We start from the raw sequence: 8,832 nt of genomic DNA, 5'->3' as shown, positions 1-8,832 counted from the left end.
TGCGGGTCTCCGAGGTCTTGCTCCGGGCCCAAGGCTAGTGCGTCGGGTCCGGGAGTCTCTGGCTACAGGGGACCGACCCTTGGGGATCCTGCCACGGGAGGTCGGCCCTGGGGCGCGTCTCAGCCCCAGTCCCAGACCTGCGTCCTGGCGCTCGGGCGCGCAGAGCCGGCTGGACGCCTCCCTGCTCAGGCGGCCTGAGGGTCGAGTGGGGGTCCCCGGCGCCGCGACAGCCGCCCGCGCCGGGGTCGCGAGTACAAGCCGCTCTGAGCTATGCCCGCGCTCCCGGCCGATCGCCCGCGTTCCCCAGGCGCGCCCTGCGACGTCTCAGCCCCCGCCTCCTCCTCTGCTGAGCAGAGGAGGGATTTGTGCCAGGAGGGGTCTTCATAGTCGCCCCCTCCCACCAGCAGCACTTTTAAAAGCACTGAATCGGCCCGAACAGCCTTCGGAGGTAATCGACAACAGTCCTTAATCCGCCGCGTCGAGCAGCTGCTGTTGTGGCTTCTGATCGGGAGACGCCCACACGGCCCGACGACGCGTTCGCCGCCGGCCGCCCGCTCTTGGGCGCCGCGGGAGCCAGGCCAACTGCCCCTGCCCGCCCCTCTCTGCGACCCTAATCCTTTGCTGCCACGATTGTAGAATAGACCCGCCCCCCGTCTCGCTCCCTGCTTCTCCCCAAAGCTGTCTTCCGGCTCCCGGGGCGCCTTGGCCAGCCACGCTGTTCCCTGGCACCGTCTTCCTATGTCCCCCACTGGCTGCCAGTCTGTCGCCCCATCTTTGTCCCCCTCCCGGGTCCTCTCGGCGCCCCCCACAGTCGGGACCGGCTTCGGGAGGGAGGAAAGCTGGGATGGGGGCGAGGGTGGAAGGTGGCAATCTGTGCCCTATGCCATCTGAGTAGACTGTCATTCTCCCCCTAGAAGCTGGGTCCACATCCACCAGCTGTTTGTCCGAAGCGTCCTCTTCCTTCCAAGGCTGCCCCGCGGCCCCCAGAGCAGCCGCCCACAGGGGCGCTGCCCAGCCAGCGGGAGCGGGTCCCATGGAGCTCTTTCTGGGCCCTGTTCCTGTGGATTAAGGGGTTGGCAGGTGACCTAGGGGGTCATGAGGCTTGGGCAGAGAGGTGTGTTGGAAAGCACAGGACCCTGGCTGTGTGGCCTGGGCCAAGCTACTGTGCCTCTCCGAGCCTCAGTTTCCCCGTGTGTACCAAAGGGTTAACAGCACCCGCTTCAGAAGGGCTCCTGTGAAAGCGTGGAAGCACCTGGGCAGGTTTCATACTTGACCGCTATGACCTCCAGCAGATTTCCTGTCCTCTCCAGCCTCAGTTTCCTCGTTGAACGAGAAATCAGAGCCTCCCCTTCCCAATGGCAAGTGGGGAGGTCGGCAAGCGTGTGGCTGGGACTTCAAGACTGCGATTCCAATTTGAGGAGAGGCTGTAAACTCCAGCCGCGTCTGTGCACCCACGGGAGACCATCCTGAGGGGGATGCTGAAGCGGGGTTCTGAGTGTGGGGAGGGGCCCGCAGGGCGGACATCCTGGAGAAGGGGGGGCACGGGTCGGACGTGGGCGAAGAAGGCACTGCGGGCGGCGAAGCTGCAGAGCAAAGGCAGGGAATGGAGAGTGGCGGCCGCTGGCAGCACGAGCTGCAGGATCTGCTCCCAGGCAGCGGGGGTTGGACAGGTGAGTGGGGGCCACCTGGCGGCTCCTCCTGGCACTGCTGTCTGGTAGTCTCACCTGTTCAACCTCAGGTTCCTCACTTTCCTGCCTGCGGGAAACACATGTCTGGGGCAGTCTTCACCCATCACCTCCCTGCTCAGCACCCAGAAGAAGGGTCAGCCCTGGTGCGAGCTTCGGCGTGAGCCCACAAGGGTTTGGTCAGTGCCGTCCACACCTGACGCACTCGGGGCACCGTCTGGGGAGAGGAGAGGCCGTCTTCTGCTCGTTGGCCCAAAGATGGCTGTGAGCTGATTCCACAGAGGGAACAGGGTCCCACCCTCTGACTTCCTTTTGACAAAGCAGCTGTTCCAGAGCCCCAGGGAAGAGCCCAGGTGTGCTCACCTGGCCAAGAGGAACCAGGGATTTCTAGCCAGCCCAAGACAAGGCATTCCGGGACCAGCCAGGACCTCAGGGGCGTGGGGACCCAGGACCACCGGGCTGCGCGGCATCGGACCCCAGGCCTCCCTGCCGCCACAGTCCACATCCTGCTCATCCACACCCCCTCCTCTCTCCTCCTCCCCGATTCTGCGTGTTCCTACTTTTCCTGCCTAGACGCGATAGCCCCACCAACAGCTTTAGTTTAAAATCCCATCCTGCTGGCCCTTTAGAGCCAGGACATGTCAACAGGTCATCAGCTGGTGGAAAACAGCCACCCTGCGACAGGTGCCCACCACAGTTCGATGGAGGGCATGGCTGGGGGGGTCCCGATGCAGGCAATGCCCCCTTCACAGGGCAGGGGTACAGGGCATGCGCGGAGGGATGGAGGAAGAGAGCCAGTGAAGAAGATGAGAGAGTGGCCAGAGGTGTCAGGCGGCAACAGCCAGGACGCCTGCCCTGGGACGGCCTGTGGGCTGTTGGGACCTCACCCCGACACCCAGCCCCACGCCAGGCACCCTGCATCCTCCCAGCCACCTTCGTGAGTGAGAGTGACGGTTCTCCTCGTTTTATGGATGAGAAGCTGATGTGGAAAGGTAAGTTACATAACTTGAGTAACAGTGCTATTAGTAAAACGGTGTAATTAATAACTACCATTCTGTAAGCATTTTCCATGTTCCAGAAAATTAACAATATATCTATTTTGTGTAATCCTCACCAAACACCTGGGGGTGTTATTGATGGCCTCATTTTATAGGTGAGGCAGCTGAAGCTCAGAGAGGTTAAGGAACTTGATCAAGGTCACACAGCAGTGATGGGGCCAGAATGTGAACACAGGTCTCTGCCCAGCCAGAGCGCATCTCTCTCTCTCACTTGCCTCCTCCCTCTTGGTTGACTGGAGCTTGGCCGGAGACGTCCAGCGGGCGACGAGGAGCCGGCGCACAGTGGGGATGCAGCAAACGAGGGCCAAGTGTCGAACTTGCCCATGTCCGGGGTCTGTGGACCAGCTGGTCAGGGGGCCGGGACCGCTGGCCCTCGTCCACTCTGCGAGCTTCGGCGTGAGCCCACAAGGGTTTGGTCAGTGCCGTCCACACCTGACGCACTCGGGGCACCGAGCTCTCTGCCCTGCGCTGCGGGGGCACCCAGCTCTCTCTGTAAAGCTGTTTCAACTTAACTCTTGACAGTTGCATTTATCATTAAAAATAAATTTGTCTTGGCTTCCCGTGGCACGGAAAGCTGCTGCGCAGTGATTCAATGGGCTTGTCACCCCTCGCTGTTAGGCACGGAGCGCTGAACAACTGGATGGTCTCCAGCGCCAGCGCCTCATTTTCTGCGGCTGGAGCCAGAAATGTACAGTGGGCTGACATTTAATTTAGAATCCAACATACCTTGACATAAACCCATAATACAAAGGCGGGGGCGGGATGTAAGGGGGCGGGCTGCCGAGCCCAGTGCGGGGCGGGGGAGTCCAAGTGACAGGACGGATTTCTTTCTTTCTTTCTATTTTTTATTTTGCTTTGTCAACACTGAGTGCGGCTGACAGGCGAGAGGCCGCGTTCAAAGGCGCGAAGGAGCAGGGAGTGAACGCGTGTGAGTGCGTGCATGCGTGTGCTTTCTGTGTTGCCGCGCCATGCACGGGCGGCGGGTCTGCGCCCCGAGTCCACTGGGATGCTGAGTGTGGCCTCTCGTGGCGTGTCCCTTGGATGAAACCAGAGAGACTCGGGCCAAGGCCGGGTCCTCCAGGCTAAGACTGGGGCCCAGGCTCATGATACTTTCTGTTGCCCGCTGCCCCACGGGTCCTCTGGCCCGTCATAGGCAGGGCTCCACAAACACAGGGCAGGAAAGAGCGCGTGCTGGTGTTTAATTCCACAGAACATCCAGGGGGACTAGTCACGTGTGAAAAGCTGAGGGTCAAGGCTCACCATGGAGGGGAGCGCAGGAACCAGGAGGGAGGCAAGAAAGCTGGAGAGAAAGGAGGTCAGGCAAAACAGCTGGAAGGGGCGGGCTGGGGTGGGGGGAAGAGAAGCAGCGAGAGCAAGGGAGGGAGAGGCCAGAGCCCACCCAGCCGAGAGGGGAGGGAGGGCCCAAGCAGGAAACCCAACCAGTGGGTAACAGGGCCTTGAGCTGTTTAGCTCTCATTGCTCCGAATGCCTACCAGGTGCCAGACACCCTGCAGGCAACTTGGGTCTCTCACGAAATCCTCCTCCGGAGAGCCCGAGGGGCAGGCCCTGTAATTACCCCATTCCGCAGACAACGAAACAGCTCAGGTATGTGAGGTCAACTACCTTGCTCAGGGTTGTACCTCTTCTTAAACATCGCAGCCTGATTCCTGCCCCTGCCTCTCCGGAACGCACCGCTGCAGAAGCGGGGACCCCTACTCAGCTAACACTTTGGCTGCAAGTGTGTCTTGTGAGTGGGAGGGACTGATGGAGAAAACAAAAATGTCAGAAGTTGGGATGCACCCTGGCCGGGTAGCCCGGGTAGCCGGGCACCTCTCCAGAATCTCCAGGAGAACAGGCCTGTGGTTGGGCAGTGACGGTGGAGACTTTCCCTGACCATCTTCCCCTTCCCCTGCAGGTGGAATTTTCCCTCCTCTGCCCAGCTCCACACAGGTTCTCTGCCCCCTCTTGCTCTGGGCCTTGTTGCGTCCCCTCTCTCTCCCTCTCTCTCTCTCTCTCTCTCATTTCAGCGTGGCTGTCTTTTAAAGGGATGTTTGTTGTAGTATATTTAATTTTTGTTAAGGTTTTCGTTGTAGATATCTCGTCCACCATATCATTGAAAACAGAAGTCCTTTATTCTCTCACGTTTATTTTTCTTTTTTCAACTTTAAAAACAGTTCAAGTCTAACTTACATAGAATGAAACGCACAGATCTCAACGGCAGAGCGTGGTGAGTGTCACCCACTACGCCAGCCATTTCCCCCCACCCCCCCACCGGACAGTCCCCTCGGGCCCCTGCCCAGCCACACACGCCCCGAGCAGCTCCCAGTGCTCAGGTCCTTTTGCCTTTTCTTCAACTTCACCAAAAGGAATGATGAGGTGAGTCCTCCTCCGGGTCTGACTTCTTTCTCTCCAGGCCCTCTGGACTCCCAGCGTGGTGGGCAGGGCAGCCTGTCTCCAGGTGCAGCTCCGCCCACAACGGGGTCCCCCCTTCCCATCACACCTGGCAGCAGGTCCATCTTAAAACTGTCAGGGAGGGCAGCTCAGCTGTCAATTGTGCCTCTGAGGAAGCTGTTGTCCCCGTTAAACCTCAGGAAGGGGCGGAAGGGCATGTCAATCACCATCAATCTATTTCCCAGACTGCCCCTCCCCCCTCTCTATTTTGGACCACTTGGCACCCACAGACATCAGGGGCTAATGGGCCATTGCCCTTATAAAAACAGCCCCGTTGCTTCCCAGTGTAATCATCCCACCTGATACCCCCGCTGGCAGTGTGAGGGACAGGAGGAATTCAAATCCCAAATCTTCACGAGAACAAGCCACAGTCACTGATTTGTAAGGAAGGTTTTGCTCATCATCCTCCCTCATCAGCAGGTGGATGTCTCCCCAGCCTTGCTGATCACCTGGGCACGCAGGATGCTGGGCTCTGTCTCCCTGCCCTCCTGGAGCCCAAAGCCATGAGGCTCGGGGTCCAGGTGCCTTCTCTCTGACGCTCCAGTCTCACCTGGAGTGAGGCTGGATCGAGAGGGCCCGGCAGGCACACAGGCCATGAGTAGCACCCGCCTGGGCTGCCCCTCCGGGTAAGACAACCTCTGGGCCCCAGTGGGGACGTGCCTGTGGCTGCCTCAGAATCCAGGACCCTGCTGGACCTCCCTGCAGGCTCCCCCCGCCCGCGTCGCAGAACTGGTGAGTTTTCAACAAAGGCTTACCGAGCGCCTGCTATGTGGCGTTTAATTCTAGTAAACAAATAAGACACTTTCAGGTGGCAATACGTATTGTAAGCAAATACAGCTGGACGCTGTCGCAGAGTGCTGGGGAGGCTGGGGAGGCTGGGGAAGGGGTGGAACGGAGGTGGAGAGGGAGCCTGCCGGGTAGCTCTGAGGGACAGGTCTCCAGGCCGGGGCAGAGGGGCCGGGCCCTGCGGTGGGAACATGACTGACGACAGGCAGGCCTCACGGTCCCAGCACAGTGGACAGGGTGTGGCAGTGAGGTCGCAGAGGGGAGATGGGCGGGTGACGAAGGGCGGGGAGTGAGCGTGGGTTTTCCGCCTTACTCTGCAGGATTGCAGGCAGGGCGGTGATGCGGGCCGACTGACGGTGGTACAGGGCCACTTTGGCAGGCTGTGCGGAGGACGGGCTCCTCGAGGGCCTTGGGGCGGGGGCTGGGTTCAGTCTGGAGGCTGCTTGCAGCCGTCCTGGCGAGAATGGAGGCCGCTCAGACTGAGGTATTAGTGGATGCAGAGAGATGTGGATGGATGCAGGACAAGTTCTGGAGGTCAAGGCAGTAGCCCTGGCTGATGGAGTGGACATGGGTGGACATAGGGAACAAGGGAAAGAGAGAGGAGGGTGATGCTGAGGTCTGGGGTCCGAGACCCAGGTGGAGGCAGTGCCATCTACCAAGACGGGGAACCCAGGGAGGCTGGGCAGGGGGCTGGGGACAGGAGTTCTGTTCTGGCCATGTCAAGTGTGAGACGCCTGTTAGACCTCCCAGAAGGGCATGGAGGGGGCACTGAACACCCAAGTCTAGGGTTCGGGGAGAGGCCCAGGCCGGAGCATCAATTCTGAGCCCTGAAGTCACGGGCGCAGGGTGGGCTCTGGGTAGGTGGGATCATTGCTCACACCTCCTCCCTCCCTCCCTGTTAGAGAATTACACACCCATGGCCTTCGCCTGGTGACTCTACTATGCCTCCCACCCCACTGACATTGGACTTGGCCATGTGATTTGCTTTGGCAACTAGAAAGTGGGGAGAAGCCGAGAGCAGTATTCTGTGCCTCCCTCCCCACCACTCTCATCAGCGTGCCCTGGCCCCAGGAAGCCACTGGTCCCAGGGGCCAGAGAGACACGTGGCGTGGGCCTGAAGCCACAGAGCCACAAGCCAGCAAAGCAAACGCTGCTGTTGTCTGTTGGTTGTTATGCAGTATCATCGCTGGCACAGCTGACTAATGCACAGGCAGTGGGAGGGAGGCCACGAGGGCTTAGCTCAGGGTCTGCACACGGCGGTGCTCGGCCAACGGTGCATAGTGTTACCAGCGTGTAACAAAATGTGAGTCTAAAACACAGGTGCTTCCCAAAGCCTTTTCCCAACTCCTAGCTCCGCCTGGTCCACCCTGCCGCAGCCTGCTCCCCTCTACCTCTTCCTTTAACTTCATGTGTTTGTCCCAGTTATAAAAATCAGCTATGACCACTGCTCCCAGAGACAATCCTGGCTATCATTTTGGGGTGCTTCCAGCCAGTCCTTTTTAATAGTAATTGCAAGAGACTCTGTAACTTGGGCCACAGGACCAGCAGCACCTTGGGAATCGAAATGCATGTGCCGACATGCAGCGTGGACGGAGCGGGTCTTGGCGGTGTTTCGGTGGGCAGGCCCTTGGGTATAAATAGCAGTGGCATTTTTTCCACACTGACCACACACCAGGGCAGCGGGCACCATGGCATCGAGGGGATACCAGTACTCACCGTTCCGGAGACCGCCAAGAACTGCACCCCCTACCCCCACAAGGGCAGCTCTTGGCCAATGAAGGATGTGAGTTGCAGGTAGAAGCTAGAAAGCTCTGCTCCCCCGCCCTCCGGTGAGGGCGTGGTCCACCTGCTCCCCTGTGTTCCCTGGGGATGTCTGCCCCAGGCCCCTGCAGCTGCACCTGTGGCACAGCCCACATGGTGTGAGCTGCCTGCGCTCCCTGTCTCACCCCCTGCCCGCCTTGCAGGGCAGCCTGGGATCACTTCCAATAAACCATTTGTATTTCCATCTCTGCTTCTGGTGGAGCCCACGCAAAGCCACCAGGGGCCACGCATGCAGGCTTTCCCTTTCCATGTGGCTCCATCCGTTTCCACACTGTTCAGCAAATTCTGGTGTGATCTGTGTTTTCATAGCACCTGCCGCTACTCTGCGCCAGACACCACCTGCCCCTGGGAAGGTGCTGACGGAGGTGACACGAGCTGTGTCCCAGCTCCGGATCTTGCCCTTCCCCCAAATAAGGGCCTCAGGCTGCAGCAGGGATGGCCATTTCTGGCACAGGTCATGCTCACCAGGTAGAGGTTATACAACACATACCATTTCTTACCCTGATCGTGAGGATGTCCCTGTGTCCTTGAAAATTCAAAAGCTCACTTTTAAGGTTCAGCCTGTTTAATGATGATATTAGCTAATACGTTCAGGAGGTGATATGCCGGGACCTGAGCGTACGTGCTGCCTGCTCACTCACCTGGGGGGACCCAGAGCTAATTCCCACTATCTCTTATTTATGGAAGAGGAAATGAGGCACAGAGAGGTCACACAGCTATAGATGGGAGATTCAATGTGGGTCACTGGACTCCAGCTTTGGGGTGGGGGGCATGGTGTTTGTAAGCATCTCTTAGTATCGGACGTTTATTTCTGTTTTCTAGTTGTTGTAAACAGTGCACAGTGAACAGCCTCACCTTCCTATCTCCATCATCACCACCACCACCACCACCACCACCACCACCATCACCATCATCACCATCGCCACCATCACCATCACCACCATCACCACCACCACCACCACCATCACCACCACCACCATCATCACCATCACCACTATCACAATCATCACCGTCACCATCACCACCATCAC

Source organism: Desmodus rotundus, chromosome 1 (genome assembly GCF_022682495.2).
Source record: "Desmodus rotundus isolate HL8 chromosome 1, HLdesRot8A.1, whole genome shotgun sequence".
Taxonomy (NCBI): Eukaryota; Metazoa; Chordata; class Mammalia; order Chiroptera; family Phyllostomidae; genus Desmodus; species Desmodus rotundus.
Note: the sequence above shows the minus strand (reverse complement) of the source record.